A 26,665-nucleotide genomic window follows, 5' to 3' on the forward strand; every position below is an offset into this window, starting at 1 on the left:
CTGTGGAACTGTAAGCCGTAACAATTTTTGAAATTACCCTATATAACTGCTTGTTGAGGTACACATTGAAAGTTAACACCTTTCTGCATGTATATTTTATGATAATAGAAATAGCTGAAGTTGTGGAACTGTGACCCATGACATTCTTTGAAATTTGCTCTCTACTTCTTAAATCGTATTTTGAAAGTTATCATTGTTACATATATATGTTAACATTCACAATAAAAAAAAGCATTTAAAAAAAGAAACTTAAAAAAAGATAAATATAATATGTTTACTGGTTTTTAATGAATTCACTGTCCATTTGTGGCATACATATAGGCAAAATAAAATAAAATAAAATAAAATAAATAGAGGGTGATGAGTACTAGAAAAGATATAATTCAAAGTGTTATGGAAATGTAGAGAAGGGGTTATTTAAATTTACCAGAACAAATGCAAAAAGCTTTGTGGAGATGATGGGGGAGTTGGTTCTTGAAATTTGGGAGAGGTTTGCGAGGACAAAATGAAGAGAGATGCATTCCAGTTAAAGGAGTAACTTAGCTTTTGGGGGATCAGACACATTTGAAACTCTAATGGTAAAAACAGGATACTTTCTCTAGGAAACTGCACATACACATAAATTTTTACATAAAACTTAAGGGGACACATAGACCCACTGACACCCACAAATGGGTGAACATGTGCAACATGATAGGATAAAATAGCTCGACCATTTTACAGAGCAGTGAGCAGTTCAGTTGCACTAGACTGAATGATAGAGTGGAAAGATCTCATGGAAAATGAGATGGTGGGGGTGCTGACTCTGTAGAGCCTTGTTTATAATTATAAGTCATTAAATGGTGGCTCCTTTCCCCATTGTTTCTTTATGCTTAGTTTTGTTATATGTGATATTAAATTATTTTATGTATTAATGTCTAAAAAAAGATTCTAGAAAAACAAATGATGACAATAATCCTCTTAAGTAACAGCAGTTTGGAGGTGATGTAGCAGCTGTCTAGCAATGTACAACCAAACAACAGTGTACGTTCAAGTTAAAAAGGTTTTCTAGTTTAAACAAATTTTTAAATTTCCATTCAAAAAGCAAACTGATCATATTTTAAATATATATCTTAAATAACTAAAGCAAATATTTTTTCCCTTTTATAAAAAAAATTCTAGTGAAATTGATAGTGGGTGGGCGGTGACAAGATGCTTTGAACACAGGCTATTTGAAAGATATTCCATTTGCCACATTTTCTCCTCATAAAGCAATCATGGTGAAAACATGTGGACTGTGGCCTATTTAATTTGCAACTTTGTGGAGCTTGTTATATAGGAATTTTCTTCATATAATTTTGACAATCTTTTCCTGGCCTAAAAAATTAATTATGCTCATTAAAGTGCAGCTGGAAAATATAGGAATGTATGGAGAAGAAAATAAAAAACCCATAATCCTACCATGGCAATATTCTAGTATGTTTATTTCCTGTTTTTGTTCCTAAGCATAAAAAATATAAATATATACATATAAAATGGCATTATATTGTTTATACAATTTGATATCCTGCTTTTTCACTGAATAAAATGGTCTTTAATTGCTTTCCCTTGCCCTTAATAGTCTTTATAGAAGTTTATGATTTTAACAGCAAAAAAATATTTTTCATTGAATGGATATACCATAATGTAAACCAATGTTAAGAATGGTATTTTTAATTTTATAGCTTTATATAGCTTTGCAACCTCTCAACATGGAATTCAATTGTCACATTATCTCTATATTTTCGTAACTCCTGGAAGACTGGAAGGGTCAGCGAGTGAGACAAGGATACTACATCCCAAATATTTAAGGTCCTATTCCCCAGGATCCAACTGAAAGTGAAAAATTCTGTGTTGAGTCACACATGGATAACTGAATGTCTGCTTATAAAGTTCATATGCTGAACTCCAACAAACCGTAGGGCAGAGTTGAGGGGTTTGTGATTCAACCGACTCCTATCACGGCGTATGAAATGAATAGTTATTATCTGCATCTAAGATGAGGTTCCGCCCCGCTGAGCTGAGTCTCCTTGAAAATCAAAAAGAGGGCCAGTCACCACCGGCCACAGGCTCCAAATGCTTCCTGAGAGTTTAAGTGATGTTACTTGGGAGCTGTGTCCTGAGAGGTAATGTCTTCACCTCTTTTCATTCCCAATCTTTTACAAATTTCTCTCTCAGGCGCAACATAGATTTCATGAGAATATTTGGTCAATTTGCAGAAAGGCTCAATACGATGGTAGGACGACCGTCCAATCACTACAACGGTGACACTGCTTCTCGTAAAAAACTCTCTGGGATTTTGGCCAGATATACGTATTCCTTGCAGATGAACACAGGAAATGCAGCACGAAGACCTCCACCGCCCGGCGCTCAAGGAACCGCGCGCGGAACGGCACCCGCTTCCCGGAGGCGCCCAGCACACGCAGCTGGGCCACTGCGGCACCCAGGGGCTGCCCGCGCTCCGGCCGGTCGGGGCTGGGGCTGCGCGGCTGCGACCTGTGCCGTGACCCGGGCCGGGGCGGCCACAGTGCCCTGCGTCCGAGGGCCCATGGTCCGCACCGACCGCGGCTACTTTAGATAATTTTAAAAATTGAATTGCAAGGAGAAATAGATGACCCCACAATCATAATGAGAGTTTTTGTCTCACCTCTTTCAGTAATTGATAGGTTTAAGCAAACAAAAAATCCGTAAGGATATAAAAGATTTGAAGAATACTGTTAACAAACTTTACCTAATAAAGTGACATATATAAAAAAGTGCACCCAACAACTCAGAATGTACATTCTTTCAAACACTCGTAAAACAGTTACAAAAATTGACTACACGGAACCATAAAGCAAGCCTCAACAAATTTGAATGGATTGAAATCATACTGAGAATGTTCTCTGACCACAATGCAATTGAGCCATAAAACGCTAAGAAAAAATATGTTTTAAAAATCACCATATGTTTGGAAATAAAGAAATATACTTTGAAAAATGTTTGGATCTAAGAAGTCACAATGGAAATTGGAAAATATTTCCAAGTGAAGCATTAAAAAACTGCTGTGTATTAAAATTTGTGGGATGGAGCTAAACAATAAATAACGCAGTATTTGACTAGGCTAAGAGAGATATTAATAATATGTTATATAGAAAAAATGGCTGAAACTTAATGATCTAGTATCAAGTTCAAGAAGTTTTAGAAGTGCAGTCAAATAAACACAAGGAAAGTATAAGAAAATAAAGATAAGAGCTGAAAATAATGAAATACTGAAATTAATAAACCTCTGGCAAAACTAAGGAGGATTAAAAGAGAAAAGACACAAATAATTCAAGTTAGTACATCATTACAGATCATAAGACATTAAAAAGATAACAAGAAGATATTACAAGCAAATTCTATGCCAATATATTAAAAAATTTAGTTGAAATGAACAAATTCCTTAATAAAATACAACTTACCACAACTTACACAAGAAGAAATAAAAGTGCACAGTAGCCCTATAACTAAGAGAAAATAAAACATCTCTAATTTAAAACTTTCCCTCAAAAAAAGTCCAAATGGCTTCACTGGAAAATTCTACTAAATGCCAAGCTTTTTCAACTTCTTCCAAAGAAGAAAAAAATAGAAAACTCATCTCAACTCATTTCATTTGCAAAGTATGAGGATTTTATGAAGCTAACATGATCTTGTTAGCATGACTTGGAAAGGATATTATGAGGAAAGAAAATTACAGATCAATCTCACTCATGGACATAGAAGCAAAAGTCCTAAATAAAATATTAGCAAATCAATACAGCAATATATATAAAAGATAATTTATAGCAGTAATGTAAGGTTGGTTTAATAGAAAACCAGTAAGTGTAATTCACCACATTAATAGAATAAAGGAGAAGGAAAAAGTATGATCATCTCAAGAGTTGAGTAAAAGCATTTGATAAAATTCAGTATCTATGATTTTGAAAAAATAAAATTTTCACAAACTGGGAAAATATGGAAACATCTTTAATCCAAGGGTATCTCCAAAACATTATTGTTAATTTTGAAATGTTGAAAATTCTCCTTTTAAGACTGTGAACACAAGAAGGATGCCCTGTTTTGCCACTTCTATTCTCCATCGTAATGGACAAAACAAAATGGAAGTATGAGGATTAGAAAGGAAGAACTAAAACTGTCATTATGAAGATATGATTATTTTAAATTAATAGACTCTAACTTTCCTCTTTCATTCTCCTCAAACCACTGGCAATCGCTCAATTTTTTTACTGTCTCTATAGTTTTGCCTTTTCCAGGATGTCATATAGTTGGAATCAGACAGTGGCATGCAGCCTTTTCAGGTTGGCTGCTTTCACCCAGCAACGTGCATTAAAGGTTCCACCGTGTCTTTCTGTGGCTTGATAACTGTTTTAGTTTTCGTAGGCTGCTTAAGCAAATGCAATGGGAATGTCTTTGCTCTCAGTTTTGAGGCTGGGGAAATGTCCAAATCAAGGCATCATCAAGGCAATGCTTTCTCCCCAACTGTGTTGTTCTAGGGCTACTGGTGGTCCTTGGTTCCTCTGGCACATGGCAAGACACGTGGCGGTGTCTCCTCTCTTCCAGGTTCCATTTCAGACACTTGTTCTGTGGCTTTTTTCTCTCGCTGTCTAAATTGCATTCTCTTATAAAGGAATCCAGTAATAGAAGTAAGACCCATCCTGACTGAGCCGAAGTATCTGAAGTAGCCTCATTGAAAGGCCCTACTTACAAAGGGTCTACACCCACAGGAATGGTGGTAAGAACACTTTTCTCTGGGGTACTTACAGCTTCAAACCACCACAATAGTTTATTTCTTTTTATTGCTGAACAATATTCCATTGTATGGCTATACCACAGTTTGTCTATCCATTCACCAATTGAAAGACATCTTGTTTGCTCCCAGATTTTGGTGATTATGAATAAAGCTGCTATAAACATTTGTGTGCAGGTTTTTGTTTGGACATAAATTTTCAACTAAATTGGGTAAATTCCTAGGAATGCAATTGCTGAATTATATGTTAAGACTATCTTTAGCTTTTTATGAAACTGCCAGACTGTCTTCCAAGGAATGCAAGTTCCTGTTGTTTCACATCCTTGTTGGCATTTGGTATTGTTGCTGATTTGGATTTTAGCAATTCTAATAAGTGTATAATGGTATCTCGTTTTCATTTGCAATTCCCTAATGACATATGATACTGAATATCTTTTCATATGCTTATTTGCCATCTGTAGCTCTTCTCTGGTGAGGTATCTGTGCAGACCTTTTGCCTATTTTGTAATTGGATCATTTGTTTTCTTATTGTTGCATTTTAAGAATTCTTTGTATATTTTGGGTACAAGTCCTTTATCAAATGTATGCTTTGCAGATATTTTCTCCCAGTCTGTGGCTTTTCTTTTCATTCTCTTAACAGTATTTTTCACAGCACAAGTATTTACTTTTAATTAAGTCCAATTTACCATTTTTTTTTCATTGATTGTGCTTTTGGGGTTATGTCTGAAAACTCATCTATATTCCAACATCACCTAGTTTTTCTCCAATATTATCTTCTAGAAATTTTATAGTTTTGTGTTTTTCATCTGAATCTGTGATCCATTTTGAGTTAATATTTTTTTATTTTCAAAGTTTTTAAGAATTCTTTAATTAGAAAAATTAAGACAATGGGTTTATCTAACAGGTTCTAAAAGTACCCATAAATTAAACCACTCATATCCCCCATTTAAAAACACAAAACAAAATAAAACCTTAAATCACATTGCTGTTACGCTTTCTAACATTAAGGAGTAAGTCCAAGCTAAACTGGAGTACAAAAACCTGAAACTTCTGAGCAGGAAAATAATTTATTGATTAGACATCAGGTTTACTGAAGCTTAAGACCTAGTGAAGACAGAACTAACACAGCTCATGGAGTAGTAAAAAAATTCCATCTAGTACGTACTTCATTTCAAACTTCCTGGAAACAGAGTTTATGCATTCTGTATTATAACCTCTCTCTAAATCATCTACATGTCCTCTACTTCAATTAACTTGAACAGGATATGAAAAACTTCGTGTACACTCAACTTGGTTATCAATAGTGATTCAACTTTTGGAAACATTCTTAGGCACAAGAAATAGCACTGCCTGCAGTGAGTCTTTGATAATCAGAGAAAAGAAGACCATTAAATATAATATTACAAATAGGAAGGAAAATGTATGCACTTTTGCCAATGCACTGCTTTACACATCAAGAAAAATGTCAGACTGAGGTTTTCTTTTTTTTTTTTTTTAATCATCATTTTATTGAGATATATTCACATACCACGCAGTCATACAAAATAAATCGTACTTTCGATTGTTTACAGTACCATTACATAGTTGTACATTCATCACCTAAATCAATCCCTGACACCTTCATTAGCACACACACAAAAATAACAAGAATAATAATTAGAGTGAAAAAGAGCAATTGAAGTAAAAAAGAACACTGGGTACCTTTGTCTGTTTGTTTCCTTCCCCTATTTTTCTACTCATCCATCCATAAACTAGACAAAGTGGAGTGTGGTCCTTATGGCTTTCCCAATCCCATTGTCACCCCTCATAAGCTACATTTTTATACAACTGTCTTCGAGATTCATGGTTTCTGGGTTGTAGTTTGATAGTTTCAGGTATCCACCACCAGCTACCCCAATTCTTTTTTTTTTTTTTTTTTTTTTTTTCCATTTTTTTTTTAATTCAGTTTTATTGAAATATATTCACAAACCATACAGTCATCCATGGTATACAATCAACTGTTCACAGTATGATCATATAGTTATGCATTCATCACCACAATCTATTTCTGAACATTTTCCTTACATCAGAAAGAATCAGAATAAGAATAAAAAATAAAAGTGAAAAGAGAATACCCAAACCATCCCCCCATCCCACCCTATTTGTCATTTAGTTTTTACTCCCATTTTTCTACTGATTTTTTTTCAATTTTTTAACTTTGTTTATCAAAAAATTAAAAACAAACAGGCAAACAACCACCAAAAAAACCCCACAACATTTCAAACAAAGCAATGGATTAAGGAAAACAAATAACCTAAAATAACTACTTTGCTTCCAATATGTTCCTACCATACCCCAAGAAAATTAATAAACCATGTCCAAACAAAGGAGTAAGAAAAACAAATAATCTAAAATAACTACATTGCTTCCAACATGTTCCTACCACACCCCAAGAAAATTAACAACCCCTAAGAAAACAAAGGAATAAGAGAAAAAAAAAACCTAAAATAACTCTATTGCTTCCAACATGATCTTACTATATCCAAGAAAGTTTACAAACCATAATCATTCCTGAGCATTCCCATAACATTGAGATTACCCTCCATAGTTTATCTGTTCTTGTTAGATTATCATTCCCCCTCCACTAATTGGTATCTCTAGGTCCCCTGCATTCTACAGTATAAAACATTGTACATTTTTCACAGAATTCACATTAGTTGGTAACATACAATATCTCTCTTTTTGTGCCTGGCTTATTTTGCTCAGCATTATGTCTTTTTTTTTTTTTTTTTTTAATCTTCATTTTATTGAGATATATTCATATACCACGCAGTCATACAAAACAAATCGTACTTTCGATTGTTCACAGTACCATTACATAGTTGTACATTCATCACCCAAATCAATCCCTGACACCTTCATTAGCACACATACAAGAATAACAAGAATAATAATTAGAGTGAAAAAGAGCAATTGAAGTAAAAAAGAACACTGGGTACCTTTGTCTGTTTGTTTCCTTCCCCTATTTTTCTACTCATCCATCCATAACCTAGACGAAGTGGAGTGTGGTCCTTATGGCTTTCCCAATCCCCTTGTCACCCCTCATAAGCTACATTTTTATACAACTGTCTTCGAGATTCATGGGTTCTGGGTTGTAGTTTGATAGTTTCAGGTATCCACCACCAGCTACCCCAATTCTTTAGAACCTAAAAAGGGTTGTCTAAAGTGTGCGTAAGAGTGCCCACCAGAGTGACCTCTCGGCTCCTTTTGGATTCTCTCTGCCACTGAAGCTTATTTCATTTCCTTTCACATCCCCCTTTTGGTCAAGAAGATGTTCTCCGTCCCACGATGCCGGGTCTACATTCCTCCCCGGTTTTCTTTTTATAAGATTGAAAGATTAACTTTTAATTGATACTCAAATTATTTTGTGGTATTAAAAATCAGAGAAAAAGGAAACTGATTAAACCTAAATGGAATTTAGGGAAGAAATGCAGGACTAGTAATATGGAATAATAGCTGCATTTCTTTGGCTAACTCATTAAGAAATGCCAATTAAACATTTTCAGTCAGATTTTATTTTTTTAAAAAAAGCAGACCAACATTACAATTCAAGAATCTAATCTAAACATGCACTTGACAATGAATATGGAGTATAAAAGTTTTTCAAAAAACCATTAAATATATTGTCTCCAAATACCCAAATAATAAATCCCTCTGGAGGCCTTTCGTTGAGTGGAATCACAAACAAAAAACTGAAGATATATTGCTGTGAAAACAAATCTGTAGTACAGTAGTATGAACCTTGGGTATTAAGCAAGACTTGAATCAAGTTAAAAAATTGAAAATAAATTTTCTTGGGTGTGAAAGTCGACAAGCCAGTTAACCCAAGAACAACTGAGATATCTAACTTGTTCAGTTGAGACCAGATATTATGTTAAACTTCCTTTTTTAAGAAGGCCATAAAAAATTATAATTCCAACAGCCCACAAACCAAATGGAATTTTTTTTAATTGAAGAAATTAAAACTATGCACAAAGAACCATTTTTTTTTCAGCTCAATTTCAGCACTCCAAAAGAAGAAAAAAGCATCCATGAATATCACAGATGAAAACAAAATGAATGTCATTGGAAGCAATTATTTTTCCCCACTGAGGTATAAAATCTACATAGAAATTGAATACTATACTATAACAAATTGTACTTCTCATAGTTCTGATTTAATTCTCTTTAAACCCTGTCTAATATAGTTTTTAAAATTGTTGTAAAAATATTGTTTTCATGATTTTGAATCTGGTTCAGTTATTTTTTCATTTATTTTTATATCAATATTGATATACTGGCTATCAGTTCTAATTAGGAAAAAAAATCTTGGAAATCTCTCCATCATGATAGCACATTCAGAAATTACTGATGTGCAAGCAAACCGTAAAAAATACAGCTCTTCAGAAAGCACATTTTGTTGATTGTTTCATTGTCTGAGTATTGTTAACAGTTCTTGATGAAAAACACTTTCAATCTTGTAAACTCATTGTTCACAGTCTCCTGTCAAGTCCTTGGACAGGAAGGCTGGTTCACAGCCAGTGAAAAGGTAGAGGAGTCTAAGTTTTAATAGCTGATAAAGCTTACATTCTGCAGAGCAGGAAAGCACGTTTCCCTTTTTGCTACTAAAGAATGTGGCAGAAAATGTATGCTGAGCTAGCCCAGTCAATCCTTATATTTTCCTTTTTCTGTAAATCTGGTCTCAGAATATTTCTGGAAGGGTGACATTTCTAAGAAGCCACTGCTGGGACTGGCTTCCTTTGCAGTCTCTAATGTTGGGCACCTGGTTATCCTCTTCTGTGGCTTTATGCAGGCACTGATTACTGTTCACATGCTGCAGGGTTGATTTCACTGGGTCATACTCCCACAGTTGGTTGCCTTTTAAGTAGTGGTATTTGAGCATTGTGACTGGGCCATTAAGTTTGGAAGCATCCAAGCAAAGGTCACCTGTTCTAATTTCTTTGTTGGCAGTATGAGAAGAAAAACTGAGTACCTCCCATACCATGACAGTTAAATATTCCAACTTTTTCATTTTCTTTTCTAGCCATGTTATCTAGACACTGATTTGTTCCCACATTACATATCTCTTCCAAAGACAAATAGTGATGTGGAATTTGAGGATCAGGATAAATATTCTCCAGGTATCAAGAGAAAGGTGTGCATTGTAACTTGTGTCTTAGACCAAGTCTTGATGATATATCTCCATAATCTACCTTTGTAACATCTGGGGAAAGTATATAGAAGAAATTATTGAATTTATCCATCCAAACTTCTGCAAATCATCTGTTATTTTTATTGATAATCTGCCCTGTGCCTCCTGGAAATGTGCAAGGTGTAGCTTTAGGAAATACATGTCCAACATGTGAGCACGTAACAATTTCCAAAGTACCTCCACACTGCCAAATCCTAAAGGAAATTTCTAGGTTTTCTCCTCCCCAAATATCCATTCCAGCATCATATGTTCCAATTTCCTGAAAGTAATCTCTGTCTATTGAAAAAAGGCCTCCTGCCATTGTTGGTGTTCTGACAGAAGAGTCCGATCACCTTTCCGTCTGTCCATTTCTCTCTGGGGAACAGAATACCAGCAAGAATTGAGCTTCCAGTTGAATCCACCATAGGTCATTTCAGAGCCTGCCATGGACTCAAAAGCATCATGGTGGACCATATTGATGATAGGACACACCACTGCTCTCCTGTTGTGTTTGATGCTGGCCGAGAGAGGCTCCAGCCAACCTGCTGTGCACTCACAGTGAACGTGTAAGAAAGTGATCACTTGACCTTTAGACACCGCCACTCCTTTCAATCTACCTCTGATCAATCCATAATGTTGTTCCATTCAAATTACATGAACTGCTACTTTTAATTTCCTGACATAACTCTCTAAAGGTCTTTTCAAAGAGTCTCTTCCACTGGCATCATCTACTAGAACAATTTCTTCTAGCATGTGTCTTGGTGAGCGATTAATGACACTATGGACAGTTTGCAGAGTGTGCCCCAAGCCCCACTGTGGAAAACAATCCCCACACTCTTTGCAGGAAGAGTATCTGGATACACCTTTGTTTTATACCCTTCTAACCTAACATCTGGTAAAGATCTGTTAAGTACAATCATCTCACTTGCCATTAAATTGAACTGATTGATTTTAAACATCTCTTTCATCTTTTCTTGATCCTCTTTAGGAATGACGACTGGTTTCCCCATTCCTCCAGGACCCTCCTGAGGCTTTTGTACTGGCTCTAGAACATCCCCAGCAGGAAGTCCTCTCTCCTTTTTTTCATCTCATTTATTGCATTCACTGAAGTAGAGCAGCAGGAACATATCCAAGAGTACCAAATCAAGGAGGTGGCTGGGACCACCTTGCAGTATGCAAATTTTCTCATGGCACTTTAAGTCAAATGCAAAATTTAAAAAATATTTATATACATATGTAAATACACAAATATCATGAAAATTATTCCAATCCAGTTTCATCAGAAAATACGTTCATAACCCCAAAGTGGTTTTTTAAATGAATTCGTATCCCAAATCCACATGTCGCTCATCTCCTCGGGCGGACCGGGCGGTCACAGAGCAGTCCTGCCAGCTGAAGCACGGGAGCTACTCTGGGATCGTGGGTCAGTCTGCCGCGCAGCCTCCTCGGCCGAGTCTTTTTTTTTTTTTTTAAATTCAGTTTTATTGACATATATTCACGTGTCATGCAGTCATTTGTGGTGGACAATACGATCATATAGTTGTGCATTCATCAACCCAATCAATTTTTTGAACATTTTCCTTATACCAGAATAAGCAAGAATAAGAATAAAAAATAAAAGTAAAAAAGAACACCCAAATCATCCCCCCCCCCAATTTTCACCCAGTTTTTGTCGCCATTTTTCTACTCATCCATCCATACACTGGATAGAGGGAGTGTGATCCACAAGGCTTTCACAAGCACACTGTCCCTTGTGAGCTACATTGCTATACAATCATCTTCAGGAGTCAAGGCTACTGGGTTGCAGTTTAATAGTTGGAGGTATTTACTTGTAGCAATTCCAATGCATTAAAACCTGAAAAGGGTTATCTATATAGTGCATAAGAATGCCCACCAGAGAGACCTCTTGACTCCATTTGGAATCTCTCAGCCACTGAAACTTTATTTTGTTTCATTTCACATCCTCTTTTTGGTCAAGAAGATGCTCTCAATGCCACGATTCTGGGTCCAGATTCATCCTCAGGAGTCACATCCTGCATTGCCCTCAGCCACTCTTTAGTTAATTTTTGTGAAAGTTATGTAAGGTCTAGATTTATTTACTTATTTTTGCATATGGATATCTGTGCAGTAAAGGGTTAACTCAGCAGACTTGGGGTGTTGAACCCCCCCATACATTCCAGAGAAAGCACTTGCCACTGACTCCTGGGAGATTACCTCTAAGCCCTGAGAATATCCTGTCTGAGGGTGTCTGTATAACTGGGGCCTCTGGCCATGCCAGAGAGTTTATGCTAGAAATATGATTTATGTTGGGGACCTTGGTCACACTGTATCAATTTGCCCTCTGCAGGGACTGGAGACTGAGTAACTTAAGTTCAGCCAGGTGGGCACCCCATGCCTATGTGATTTGTACCAATATAAACTCTGGACACCAGGGCTCAGGTGAGCTTCCCTAGTCAACAATAGTTCCTATTGCTGTGCTGTGATAATTAAGCATCATTTGTATCTGCACAGCTCCACTCGGAGAGCACAACTGGAAGCTTGCATCTCATCTCGTCTGGACTCGACTCTATGTGCCTTTTTTCCTTTGCTGATTTTAATATGTATCCATTCATTGTAATAAACTCTAACCATGGGCATAACAGTTTTCTGAGTTCTGTGAGTCCTTCTAGTGAACCACTGAAACTGAGGGTGATTTTGGGCACCCCTGACACAATGTCCAATTGTTTCAGCACAATTTGTTGAAAAGACTATCCTTTCTCCATTGAATTGCCTTGGCTCCTTGTATTAGATCAGTTGACTATATTTGTGTGGGTTTGTTGCTGAACTCTCTATTTGTTTATTCTTTCACCAACACCATGCTGTCTTATGACAGTAGCTTCAGAGTAGTGCTGAAGTCATGTAGTGTCAGCCTTCTGACTTAGTTCTTTTTCTTCAGTATTGTGTGGCTATTCTGGGTGTTTCGCCTTCCCATATAAACTCAGGAATCAGTTTGTCAATATCTATACAATAACTTGCTGGGACTTTGACTGGGATTGTGTTGAATCAATAGACCAACCAAGTTGGGGAAATTGACCTCTTAACAGCATTGGTCTTCCTACCTGGGAACATGGAATAGCTTTCCGTATATTTAGATCTTTGATGTATGATATCGGAGTTTTGTAGTTTTCTCCGTATGGATCCTGTACATATTGTCAGATGTATATCTAAGTTGTTTTTTTTTTTTTTTAGTGTGATATAAATGGTACAGTGTTTTAATTTCAAAGTCCAATTTTTCTTGCTGGTATACAAGAAAACAATTGATTTTTGTGTCCTGTACCTTGCTATAATTGCTTATTAGTTCTAAGAGGGTTTTCATGGTTGTTGTTGATTCTTTGGGATTTCCTACATAGACTATAATGCCACCAGGAAACAAAGACAGTTTTAGTTCTTCCTTCCCAATCTGTATATCTTTTGTATCCTTTTTTTCTCTTATTGTACTAGCTAGGACTTCCATTATAATGTTGAACAGGAGTAGTGAGAGAGGACATCTTTGTCTTATTCCTGATCTTAGAGAATTGACCTCTTTCTCAATATGTAATGACCGTCTTTGTCCTAAATAATTTTCCTTGTTCTGAAGTCTGCTTTATCTGAAACTAAAACAGCTACTCCAGCTTTCATTTGATTAGTATTAGGATGGTATTTCTTTCTGTATCCCATTACTTTATTTTCCATGCATGTCTTTATTTTATTACTTACCTAACCATACATTGTATAAAAGGGGTATCAGACACAAGGATTATGATTACAAGATAAAAGCTACATAGTTATACAATCACTATTCAAGATCAAGGCTACTGGGTTCCAGTTCAACAATTTCAGGTATTTCCTTCTGACTGTTCTAATACAGTAGAAACTAAAAAGAAATATCTATATAATGATTCAGTGGTCATAATCATTTGTTAAATCCTAATTTCTCTGTTACAACTCCTTCTTCTCATTTGATCGTTCTCTCAATCTTCAGGGATATCTGAGCAATGACCATTTTAGGTTCTTCGTGCTGAAAGAAGTGTTGATATTATGGGAGAGTGGAATGAAAGCAGTTGATGTTCTTGGAGAAACTGGTACCTCTGGGTTTCAGGGCTTATCTCGCATAGGATCAATCTGGAGGTCTTAAGTTTCTAAAAAAATAAACTTAATAAGTAAAACATTTATAGAATGTTAATTAGAGCCCAGGGTATTCTTTAGGGTTTTCAGGAAAAGCATTGGTTCGGGCTTGGCATACTGTGGCAATTTGCAATATCTAGCTGAATCTTGCATAGGAGTAACCTCCAGAATGACCTCTAGATATATTTGAAATGTCTTAGCCACTGCAACTTTATTTTGTTTCATTTCTTTTCCCCCTTTTGGTAAAGAAGGCATTTTTCAATCCCATAGTGCCAGGGCCAACCTCATCCCTGGGAGTCACGTCTCACATTGCCAGGGAGATTTACACCCTTGGAAGTCATGCCCCATATAGGGGCGGAAGGTATGAGTTTATTTGCAGAGTTCGGCTTAGAGAGACAGAGAGAAGCCACATCTGAGCAATAAAAGTTCTCTGGAGGTGACTACTCTTAGGCATAATTAAAAGTAGGCTTAGCTTTGCCATTACAGAAATGTTTCATAAGCATCCCTTTACATTTAATCTAGTAAAAAACTCTCAAACTAGTCCACATACAGGTTCCAGCAATTTGTCACAAGTACCAACTCATAAAATATGAGCTCATTTCCTTTAAAAGATGAATAAAATAGACAAAGCTAAAACAATGCTAACTTTAAAAAAGAGAGATAACTCAAACACCTAGAGTTAGGAGTGCAAACTATAAACAAATATACAAGGGACCAATGCGCAATGTGTCCTGCAAAGCCCACCGCACCCTAGCCCAGGTCAGAGCCTGTGATAACACATCCCAGGATGATCTTGGGCAGCCCACAGGAGTGGAGCAGTTTACCTGAGTCACTCAGTCAGCAGGCTGGTGTGGGTGGAAGCACCAGAAATAGGAATCTGTGCACAGTCCCTGAGAGGAGAGGTGTTAAGGAAACCTGGCCTAGGCCAAGAAACACCCAGCAAGGAGCCTTTCTTAGACCAGCCCTCCCTTCCTGGCTCCCTAGAGACCAGGCTGACCCATCTCAGGGAACCAGTTGGCCCTGGCCCAGGGCACCCCAACTCAAGTCCTTCCCTCGGCCCTGCTCTTGCAGTGATGAAATGTCTCAGCTTCAACAAGTGAGTGGGAATAAAAACTCGCAAATGTGAAGAGTCTGACCATCTGTCTCACTGAAGCACTAGTGACTCAGAGGGTTGCAACTCACAGGGGATTTATATTTTGAGAAAAGACCCCAGGGAAAGTAGTGCTTAACCCTGAGGCTGTAAGCTCCACAGGGATGGTGACTGTGACTGGCTTACTCAGTTTCCCCAGTGCCTGGCACAGTGCCTGCCACCTAGAAAGTGTGGCAAATAGGCACACTAAACACTTTTCCATAATAAAAGTAACAAATAAATAAAGTAGGAAACAGAGAGATGGACGGTGAGAAAGAGATAGGAGAGGAAGGAGGAGGAAAAGAGTCTATGATGGAATATCAGGCTCTGAAGAAAGCAGGTTGGGGAGAGGTTAGGGGTATGCATAGGTTGTATTTCCAGTTCTTTGGTCCACACTACCTTGGCTTAACCTTCTCCTCTTGGTTCTGGTACCCACTTCTTGCCAACTGCCTTGGGCCTGAGCCTATTATTGGTGAGAGAAGCAGCTTCCACCAGCATATGGTTCCCCAGAATCAGGAAAACAAGCTGACATTTGTACTGGCAGAGCTGCCTCCTGCACAGCCAGGGAGGATTCAATGTGCTCTTTGTTCCCAGAGGGTGCCCTGAAACCCGGATGTGAATTTTAGCATGACCGAAGGACACATCTGCCAGCAGCCATGCGCTCAGCCCCTGCCTGGTCTCAGACCCGTGAGTCTTGGAAAAGGAGAGAGACTGGGACTCTCCATTCCAGCCCTGGCTCCTCTTTTATCCAGCTTTGGGCAAGTTTGCAAATTCTGTGGCTTCTCTTTCCTCAGCTGCAGTGCAGGTGTCGGCTTCTGTTAATACATTAAAAGTCTTTATGGGGAGGTTTGCACTTCTCACGTCAACCAGCTACTTACTGAGCATTTGACGTTGAATCATGAGGGATATTGAAGAAATAACACTCAGTAGTCAACTCACTCTACAGATGTGCCATGTTCTACGTGCTGGCTCCTGGGGCTGTCAGAGCACAGTAGCGAACAGACACAGTCCCTGCTCTTGGAGCTTCCAGTCCAGTGGAGAGACACACAAACAAAATAAACCCATACTTATAAAAAAGACTAAAGGCTAGGAAGGAAAAGAACATGCTGCTTTAGGGGAGAGTTGCAGGAGTGACCCACCTTAGAGAGGTGCTCAGGGGAGGCCTCTCATGTTGGTGACAGCTGAGATGAGACCTGAAGAATGAGAAGGGGGAAGAGAGCACCTTCCAGGCAGGGGGAACAGGATGTGCCAAGAACCTGAGGTGGGAAAGACTTGACATGTTCATTTCCATGAAATAAGACCAGAGGGCTCAGAGCGTAGTGACCGAAGGCTGAAAGGTAGGTAGAGCCAGACCATGAAGAGCCTTGGAAATCATATTCATTCATTCATTCATTCATACCCTCATTAATTCATTTGTTCAATAAATATAGGTTGAGCACCTCCAACGTGCTAGGAAATGTTCTAGGACTAGAGACAGAGGAAGTCCCTCCTCTCATGAAGCATACACTCTAATGGGAGGGATCAGAAACACATGTAAACAAATAAATAATAAATAATATACAAATAGACTTAGATCATGAAAACTACTTAGGGGATAGTAAATCAGCAGAGTGGGATAGAAAGTGACTTGAGGGGAGGGTGCTATTTTATGTGGGTGCTCTGGAAAAGGTTCTTCATCAGCTTTACATGACGTAGGTCTGCCTTCTGCTTCCCAGGCCTCAGTCCCAGGCAGGGTCTTGCCATTCCTTGACACCGTGCAGTGCTGATCTAACAGGCTGGCCTAGGATATGGACAGCCTATCCTGAGGTATGCTTGTAAAATAAGCCCTGGTCAGCAAAGCATTGTATCTCTCCCCTCTCCTGCCAGGCATGTCCAATGTCCTTCCACCCAGGGTCCTTCTGCAGAGGGTCACCCCATCTTGCTCTGCTCAAACGGCAGAGCATGGGGTTTTTACTTCTGCCTCACTGTCCCTGCAGGTGTGATGGCCAGTTTCCTGGCTGAGATGCTCCCTCCGTGTCCTTCTAGCATCCTTGTCATAACCTTCCATCCTTTCTCTCTTTATCAGGCAACAATTACTTTTCTCAAAGCTTCGCTCAAAGATCACCTCCCCTCACCTCCCATTCTACTCTGTCTGGGAGCCTCTTGGCTGTGTTCCTGCTGCCCCTGTGAACCCTCTTTATCGTATCACTTGTCTTAATTTCCTGGCTGCTAAAACAAATACCATGCAATGGGTTGGCTTAAACAATGAGAATTTATTCACTCATGTTTTTGAGGTTAGGAGAAGTGCAAAATCGAGGTATCAGCAAGGCAACACTTTCTCCCCAAAGACTATGGTACCAGCTGCCGGTGACCCTCAGATCTTTTGCTTTTTTGCCACATGGTGATGTCCTCTTCTTTCTTTTGCAGATTCTATTGTCTTTGGGCTTTTATCTCCCTTTTGGCTGTTTTTGCCCTATGTCTGAATTTCATTCTGCTTATAAAGGACTCCAGTAATTCAGACTAAAGCCCAGCCTCATTCAGTTGACCACACTTTAATTAAAAACAACATCTTCAAAAGGTCCTATTTACAATGGGTTCAAATTCACAGGAAAGGGATTAAGATTAGAAACGTGTTATTTTCTGGTGGAGGGGGTACATTATTCATCCTACACACCACTTATCTTTGCTACTGTACATAGTGTTAGGGACCAAAGTTTGTTTTCTTATGGATTGGTAGACAACTAAGTCATAAACATTTATGAAAAACTCTTTTCCTACACAATTGAAGCATTGCCTTTGCTGTACATATATGGTTTCCATGTGTGCTCAAACCCTACTTCTGTTTTTCTGTTCTGGTGCCAGTTCCATGCTGTTTGAATCCTAATGGGTTTTGTAGTAAGTTTTGTCTAGCATGTCTCTTGTTATTACTAATTTTTTTCTAAGTTGACGATAACTGAAATTTTTTTTTTTTTTTTAGATTCAGGACATTTATTTTTCTGCATGGAGTTTAACTACTATACAACACACACACAGATACACACAATACAAACCTGCAAAGCAATAGTGTGTAATATTTAGTGAAAGAGACTTAAAATAAGCAAATTTAAAATGCCTGTAAACAGGCTTTTGTTTTGTTTGTTTTAGGCCACAAGACATTTTCAGTCCTTGACACCTCACACTCATCTAGCACCACAGGTGCAAGGACTTACAGTAAACATGTACAATCTCATGCTTAAAACCTAAAGCATGCACTGAATAGAATTTATATGTTGTGATCTACTATACTTAAGTATGCAATACATACATCCTTTTACTGATATTTTATACTTTAAATACCCTGCAGCATTTGTAATTTTAACATTTATGTAAAACAACTTTTGAGAGACTTATGAATCATGTTGTCAAGGTTTACCCCCAGGCTGTTTACACAGGCATTGGTTTGGTTAAACAGCAAAATGACAGCAGCCTCAAGGTTCATACTGAATGAAAATGGTACACGTGCATGTCAATCCATGTAAAAATACATATATACACAGACGGCACAAAGATTAGAGCAGTTGAAATCATCAGTGCAAATGCATGCATTTGAGGTACTTATTTTTCCATGGTCATGTATAATTACACATAGTCGTTTTCCTCAAGTGCTAAAGATTTCAGACCTGATCAAATGAAAAGCTGCAACAAGTATAAATATGAGAAATTTATAAGATACATTTTAATTTCAACATGCTATGCTTTTAATGTACATCTATTTAACATTATAGGGTCACATATTTGGTTTAAAATATTTACCAAGCAATATATCTTTTCATTGTAAAGAGTCTGTCTGGAAATTATACCTGGCCAAGTGATTTAAATAGTATACTTGAAATTCTAGATAAACAATGCTCAGTAATGAAAAGTGAACACCCAAAAACAGAGGTGCATGCCCTGAAATGGCCTTCCACAATAAAAACTAGGCATTTTTCATGTTATCGATGCCACTGGCATCCACATGGATATCGGGCTCCCCCACAAAGATGAGGGACCAAAGCGGCTAACAGTGGGACGCAAACAGCTCTTAAGCTCTGGCAATTCTTTCTTCAGGCGTTTCAACTGCTCCACTTGAAATATATTTGGCTATCCAGGCATCCAATCATATATCCTATCATAAATTAGACTTAACTCCAAATTCCTTCAGTTTCCTTCTGTTTTCAGGATCATTGGTGTAATCACCCCAGCAGACTAGCCCCTTAGCTTTTGCCTCTTGAATAAAGGCTGGGTTTCTGAGCAGGTCTTCAGTATGTGCATTTATTCCCAGTAGATTTTCAAACTGTGCAAAGCTCATTGCAATGGGGGCTGTCTGAGATCTGAGGTCTATAAGTTAAGGGTAAATATCAGATTTTCCTTAAGTCAAAAATAATGTAGGATATTTTGCCAAACCATTGTGAAAATATCTGCAACAAATGAAGAAAAGACTATTCTCCTCTTTCCAGAATTTTCTAAAACAGTTTTTAAAATTATATCCCCAAATAGATTCATGTCAAAATACATTGGCAAGTTACCATCCCATGTGCCATCCCTTTGCTGGCAAATCCACTTTATTTCTATGTTAAACCCTACATCTTCTGGCAAAGATTGTAAAACCATCTTAAGAGAAGGAAATGACTGATTTTCAGAGAAGGAATTTTCCTCCTCAATCACAGATTCTTTCTGATCTTTAGATTTTACTGTGGTCACATGAGCGAGCTTTAACAACTGGAGTTGGTCAAATGTTAATTCTTTTACTGGAATTTCAAATAACTCAACTGGATCAGCATCAAATTTCTTTTATTATAGTCAAATAACAGGTAAGCTCATGATATACTGGAGGCACAAAATCTTTTGAAAGATGTACATCAAATTCTACAAATGTTGCACCATGACTAGTAGCATTTCTTAAAGAAGAAATAGTAATTTTTTTTTTTTGAACTTTAGCAAGCTGGGCACTTGTTGTAGAGCTCCCTTCTCAATGTCCAACATCCAGTGGTATTCTTGGCTTCCAATACTTGGAAAATGAAGATTTCATGTCACAATTGTATCCCAGCAATGGCTTAATAATTATGTAGTCAACTCTCACTTTGCCTATTGTTTTTTCTGGAATTTCTGCTCATAATGGGAAGACTAGGAATTCCAATGCTCTTCCCACTCTTGGCAGTGGTGGATGATAAGAGACATGCTGTTCCCGCATGTCCAGGAAGAGCATCAACCTGAACTACAGGATCACTGAGGTCTTCCTCAAAAAAACCCAAAGATTAGTTCCAGGTTATCTGGCTCCATTGTCTGTGTGCTATACTCCATCAAATGATCAGGCTGTGAGCCATACCCACAGTCAAGCTTGGAATGCCAGCACTTGAACTCATTGTCCCTTATTAAGGCTATCGCCAAGCTATTAGACATTTTGTGAGAGTGGAAGATACCCTATTATCATCATCTTCCTCCAGACCCCCTAGTGTCAGCTTTACCCTAAATCTAGATTTCTAAATTTTTTTCTTGTTGTGCTGGTTTGGACGTATTATGTCCCCCAAAATGCCATTATCTTTGATGCAGTCTTGGGTGGGCAGGAAACTATTGGTGTCAATTGGGTTGCAGACTTTTGATTGGATGTTTCTGTGAAGATGTGATCACTGAACTGTGGGTGAGATCTTTCACTGGATAATTTCCATGGAGGTGTGGCCCCGCCCATTCAGCATGGGCCTTGATTAGTTTACTGGGGCACTATATAAGCTCAGAAAGAAGGAGTGAGCTTTGCTATAGCCAAGAGGCACACTTTGAAGAATGCACAGAAGTTGAGAGTAGCTGTACTGAGAGACAGTTTGAAGAAGGCCATTGAAAGCAGACTCTTGCTCTGGAGAAGCTAAGAGAGGACAAACACCCCAAGAGCAACTAAGAGTGACATTTTTGAGGAACTGCTGCCTAGAGAGAAATGTCCTGGGAGAAAGCCATTGTGAACCCAGAACTTTGGAGCAGACGCTGGCCACATGCCCTCCCAGCTAACAGAGGTTTTCCGGACACCATTGGCCATCTTCCAGTGAAGGTACCCAATTGTTGATGCCTTACCTTGGACACTTTATGGCCTTAAGACTGTAACTGTGTAACCAAATAAACCCCTTTTTATAAAAGCCAATACATTTCTGGTGTTTTGCATTCCAGCAGCATTAGCAAACTAGAACACCGCTCATTCAGGGTGGGTCTTGATTTCATCACCGGATTCCTATAAAAGAGCTCACAAACAGAAGGATCTCAGAGCAGCTGAGAGAGACATTTTGGAGATGGCTGTTGAAAGCAGACTTTTGCTGACGCTTTGGAGATGCTAGCCCAGAGTTGCTGCAGAGAAGCTAAGAGAGGACAAAATGCCCCAAGAACTACATTTTGAAGAATGCACAGGAGGTGAGAGAGGAACTGGAACACAACCCAGGATCAGCAGATGCCAGCCATATGCCTTCCCAGCTAACAGAGGTTTTCCAGACACCATTGGCCTTCCTTTGGTGAAGGTATACTCATGTTGGTGCCTTAATTTGGACATTTTCATGGCCTTTGGACTGTAAATTTGCAACCAAATATACCCCTTTATAAAAGCGAATACATTTCTGATATTTTGCATAATGGCAGCGTTAGCAAGCCGGAACACTAAGCTAAGACATGAAGCCCAGAGTTTGCCCTGGAGGAGCAAAGAGACAACAAAATACCCTAAGAACAGCTGAGAGAGACTTTGGGAGAGATGTTTGGGAGCTGCCACGTAGAGATGCTTGGAGATGTTTGGAGATGCTAGCCCAGAGTTTGCTCCAGAGAAGCCAAGAGAGACAAGCCACTTTCAAAGTGGAGAATGCCACTTTGAAACACAACCTGGGAGTAAAGGAACAATAGAAGCCACCCAAACGCCTTCCCAGCTGACAGAGGTGTTCCATACACCATCGGCAGTTCTCCAGTGAAGGTACCCTCGTGTTGATGTCTTACTTTGGAAACTTTTATGGCCTTAGGACTGTAAATGTATAACCAAATAAACCCCCTTTATAAAAGTCAATCCATTTCTGGTATTTTGCATAAGGGCAGCATTAGCAAACCAGAACAGTGTCATTCCAAAGGATTTGTTTTAGGACATCATCCTGCCCGGTCCCTGGATCCTCAAGTCCACATCGCCACTGCCACTGCTGTGCCCCCCAGCAAGGGCCGTGGGTCGAGGTGCCCGACACTGCCTCTCTGCACCTGGCCAGAGTCAGCCCAGGCGGCCCGCAGTGGCTCCGGGGTCAGGGGGGTGGTGTAGGAAGCGACTCTGCTCAAACCGGTTTCAGCTGCTCAACTGAAATATTTTTTTAAATTCAACTTTATTGAGATATATTCACATACCATACAAGCATCACCAGTGTACAATCTATTGTTCACAGCACCATTATAGAGTTGTGCATTCATCACCACAATCAATTTTTGAACATTTTCATTACCACACACAAAAAAGAATAAGAATAAAAGTTAAAGTAAAAAAGAACACCCAAAATATCTCATACCCCCAATCTCTCCCTGTTATTCATTTACTTTTTGTCCTCATTTTTCTATTCGCCTGTCCATGCACTGTATAAAGGGAGTGGGAGCCACAAAGTTTTCACAATCACACGGTCAGATAGTTCAAGCTATATAGTTATAACAATCATCTTCAAGAATCAAGGCTACTGGGTTGCAGTTCAGCAGTTTCAGATATTTCCTTCTAGCTATTCCAATACATTAAAAACGAATAAGAGATAACTATATAATGCATAAGAATAACCTCTAGAATGACCTCTCGACTTTGAGACCTGTCAGCCACTGAAACTTTATTTTGTTTCCTGTCTCTTCCCCCTTTTGGTCCAGAAGGCTTTCTCAATCCCACGATGCCAGGGCCAAGCTCAGCCCCACAAGTCATGTCCCACATTGTCAGGGAGATTTACACCCCTGAGAGTCACGACCTGCATAGAAGGGAAGGCAGTGAGTTTACCTGCAGAATTGTCTTACAGAGAGAGGCCACATCTGAGCAAAAAAAGAGGTTCTCTGGGGGTGACTTTTAGGCACAATTTTTTTTTTATTAAATTCAGTTTTATTGAAATACATTCACACACCATACAATCATCCATGGTATACAATCCACTGTCCGCAGTATGATAACATAGTTATGCATTCATCACCACAATCTATCTCTGAATATTTTCCTTACATCAGAAAGAACCAGAACAAGAATAAAAAATAAAAGTGAAAAAAAGAACACCCAAATCATCCCCGCATCCCACCCCATTTGTCCTGTAGTTTTTATCCCCATTTTTCTACTCATCCATACACTAGATAAAGGGGGTGTGATCCACAAGGTCTTCACAATCACACTGTCACCCCTTGTAATCTACATTATTACATAATTGTCTTCAGGAGTCCAGACTGCTGGGTTGGAGTTTGGTAGTTTCAGGTATTTACTTCTAGCTATTCCAATACATTAAAACCTAAGAGGAGTTATCTATATAGTGCATAAGAATGTCCACCAGAGTGACCTCTCGACTCCATTTGAAATCTCTCAGCCACTGAAACTATTTCGTCTCATTTTGCATCCCCCTTTTGGTCAAGAAGATACTCTCAGTCCCACGATGCCGGGTCCACATTCATCCCTGGGAGTCATATTCTGCATTGCCAGGGAGATTTACACACCTGGGAGTCGGGTCCCACGTAGTGGGGAGGGCAGCGAGTTCACCTGTCGAGATGGTTCAGTTAGAGAGAGAGAGGGCCACATCTGAGCAACAAAGAGGTACTCAGGGGGAGACTCTTAGGCACCATTAAATACAACTTTAGACTCTCCTTTGTGGTAATGAGCTTCATAAGGGCAAGTCCCATGCTCGAGGGCTCAGCACATCAAACCGCCAATCCCAATGTTTGTGACAACATCAACACCGGTCCAGGTGAGGATGTCCAACACATCCGCACCTTCCCCCAGATCCTCGGGGCTGGGGAGGGGGAGGCTTTAAATACATTTTTTATTATCTGCCCAAATTACTCTGGGATGTGTCACTATTTCACTCCAGCCTATACTAACCTACCGTATCTCACTTCCTATTAAAAGTTCCATGCAATTGTGGTGTTTGAACAAATTGACTGTAGAGTTGTACCGTTTAGAAAATTTAGATCCTGTACCAAATAGATATCTATTCCCTTGGTCTCATATGGAAGTTGAAGTTTTAAAACACAATCAGTTTCAACCTTTACCCTTTGGCCTGGCTTGCCCTGGGCTTAACCAGACCTGCTTCATTCATATCACTAATTGAAGTCTGGGCTCTTTTTCAGCTTTTTTTTTTTTTTTGACAGTGGCTGTATGCACTAATACTGACATTCATATTTGCCGAGCTCTAGCTCTGAGTTTCAGGTGTCTCAGAGATATGCATTGTTCCAGAGACCAATCAGGTTATACGCTAGGGGATCAGCATCTCAAAGTTTAGAGATAGGCATTACAATTCAGGGATAGAGTTAACTGCTATAAGAGCTTACAATCTAGGGACTATTACAATTATTATGTCCACATTAGGCTATGTTCTAAGATTCAATTCTGAGTTTACACATTGTAGTTAGTCCATATTGGTGAGGCATCATCCCTCTCACCATGTTTTCTCCAAAACTTTTACTCCTATATATATATTTTCCTACAATTTTATAGAGTTATATTCACATACCATACATTTATCCACAGTGTACAATCAGTTGTTCATGGTATCATCATAAAGTTGTACATTTATCACCACAATCAGCACTTGAACATACTGATTACTATAAGAAAAATTGTTTTTTTTTTAGCAATAAGAAAAAAATGATAAAAAGAAAAATAAAGTGTCATACAATACAATATACTAGTAAGGACAGCAAATAACACCACTACCAAGAATCCCATATTCCTCCCCTATATCCCCCTCTCATATACATTTAGCATTGGCATATTGCCTTTGTTACATTTAATGGAGGTATATTACAATGTTACTTTTGACCATAGACTCCAGTTTGCTTTGATTATGTTTTTACCTGAATACCCTCCCCTTTTCAACTTTCTACATGGTTGACATTCATTTGCTTTCCCACATACAAAAACATTTTTATATTTGTATATTTAGTAACAGTCATTGGCCACTGCAGTTTTTGCCACGTTATACAGTCCCAGTCTTTATCATCTATCTTTACCTCTGGTGTCATACATTCTCCTATCCCACCTCTTTCAGCTTTACTCACAGACATCTTTGTTCAGTGTACTTACAATACCGTGCTACCATCACACAGTATTATGCTATCTATTTCTGGATCTATGCAATCAATCCTAAACATTCTGTAGTCCTTCAGCATCAAATGGCTGATCTCTGCCCTCTTTCTATCTCCTGGTCACCTGTGTTGTCAGCTTTTAACTCCCAAAGTTTGTTCATCAATGTCTGTTCATATTAGTGAGACCATACAGAATCTGTCCTTTTGTTTCTGGCTAACTTCACTCAACATAATGTCCTCAAGGTTCATCCACATTATTACATAATCCATGTCTTTGTTCTGTCTTACAGCTGCATAATATTCCATCATGTGTATATACCACAGTTTGTTTATCCACTCGTCCTTTGATGGACATTTGGGCTGTTTCCATCTCTTGGCAATTGTGAATAATGCTGCAATAAACATCGGTTTACAAATGTCTGTTTGTGTCTTAAGTTTCGGTTCCTCTGAGTACATACCTAGCAATGGAATAGCTGGGTCATCTGGCAAATCTATATTTAGCTTCCTGAGGAACCTCCATACTGTCTTCCAGAGTGGCTGCACCATTCTACATTCCCACCAACAATGAATAAGTGTGCCTCTTTCTCCACATCCTCTCCAGCACTTGTCATTTTCTGTTTTTTGGATAATGGCCATTCTGGTGGGTGTGAGATGATATCTCATTGTGGTTTTGGTTTGCATTTCCTTAATAGCCAGTGAAGTTAAGCATTTTTTCATATGCTTTTGAGCCATTTGTATTTCCTCTTCAGAAAAAGGTCTGTTCATGTCTTTTGCCCATTTTTTAATTGAATTATTTGTCTTTCTGTTATTGAGATGCAGGATTCCTTTATATATTTGGGATATTAAACCCTTATCTGATATGTGGTTTCCAAATATCATCTCCCATTGTGTAGGTTGCCTTTTTACTTTTCTGACAAAGTCCTTTGATGTACAAAAGTGTTTAATTTTGAGGAGATCCCATCTGTCTATTTGTTCTTTGGTTGCTCGTGCCTTGGGTGTGAGGTCTAAGAAACCACCTCCTATCACAAGATCTTTAAGATATTGCCCTACATTTTCTTCTAAGAGTTTTATGGTCTTGGTGCTAACGTTTAGGTCTTTGATCCACTTTGAGTTAATTTTGGTATAAGGTGTGAGATGGACATCCTCTTTC

General features: G+C 38.6%; 3 pseudogenes; all 3 read right to left on the bottom strand.

Annotated features, from left to right (window-relative positions):
• Window positions 1-1,877: 1,877 nt before the first annotated feature.
• On the bottom strand, window positions 1,878-2,568 carry LOC119511655 (annotated as a pseudogene).
• Window positions 2,569-9,506: 6,938 nt separating this feature from the next.
• On the bottom strand, window positions 9,507-11,184 carry LOC119515863 (annotated as a pseudogene).
• Window positions 11,185-19,201: 8,017 nt separating this feature from the next.
• LOC119515866 lies at window positions 19,202-25,221 on the bottom strand (annotated as a pseudogene).
• Between the last annotated feature and the right edge of the window lie 1,444 nt (window positions 25,222-26,665).

This window comes from Choloepus didactylus, chromosome 2 (genome assembly GCF_015220235.1).
Source record: "Choloepus didactylus isolate mChoDid1 chromosome 2, mChoDid1.pri, whole genome shotgun sequence".
NCBI classification, from domain to species: Eukaryota; Metazoa; Chordata; class Mammalia; order Pilosa; family Megalonychidae; genus Choloepus; species Choloepus didactylus.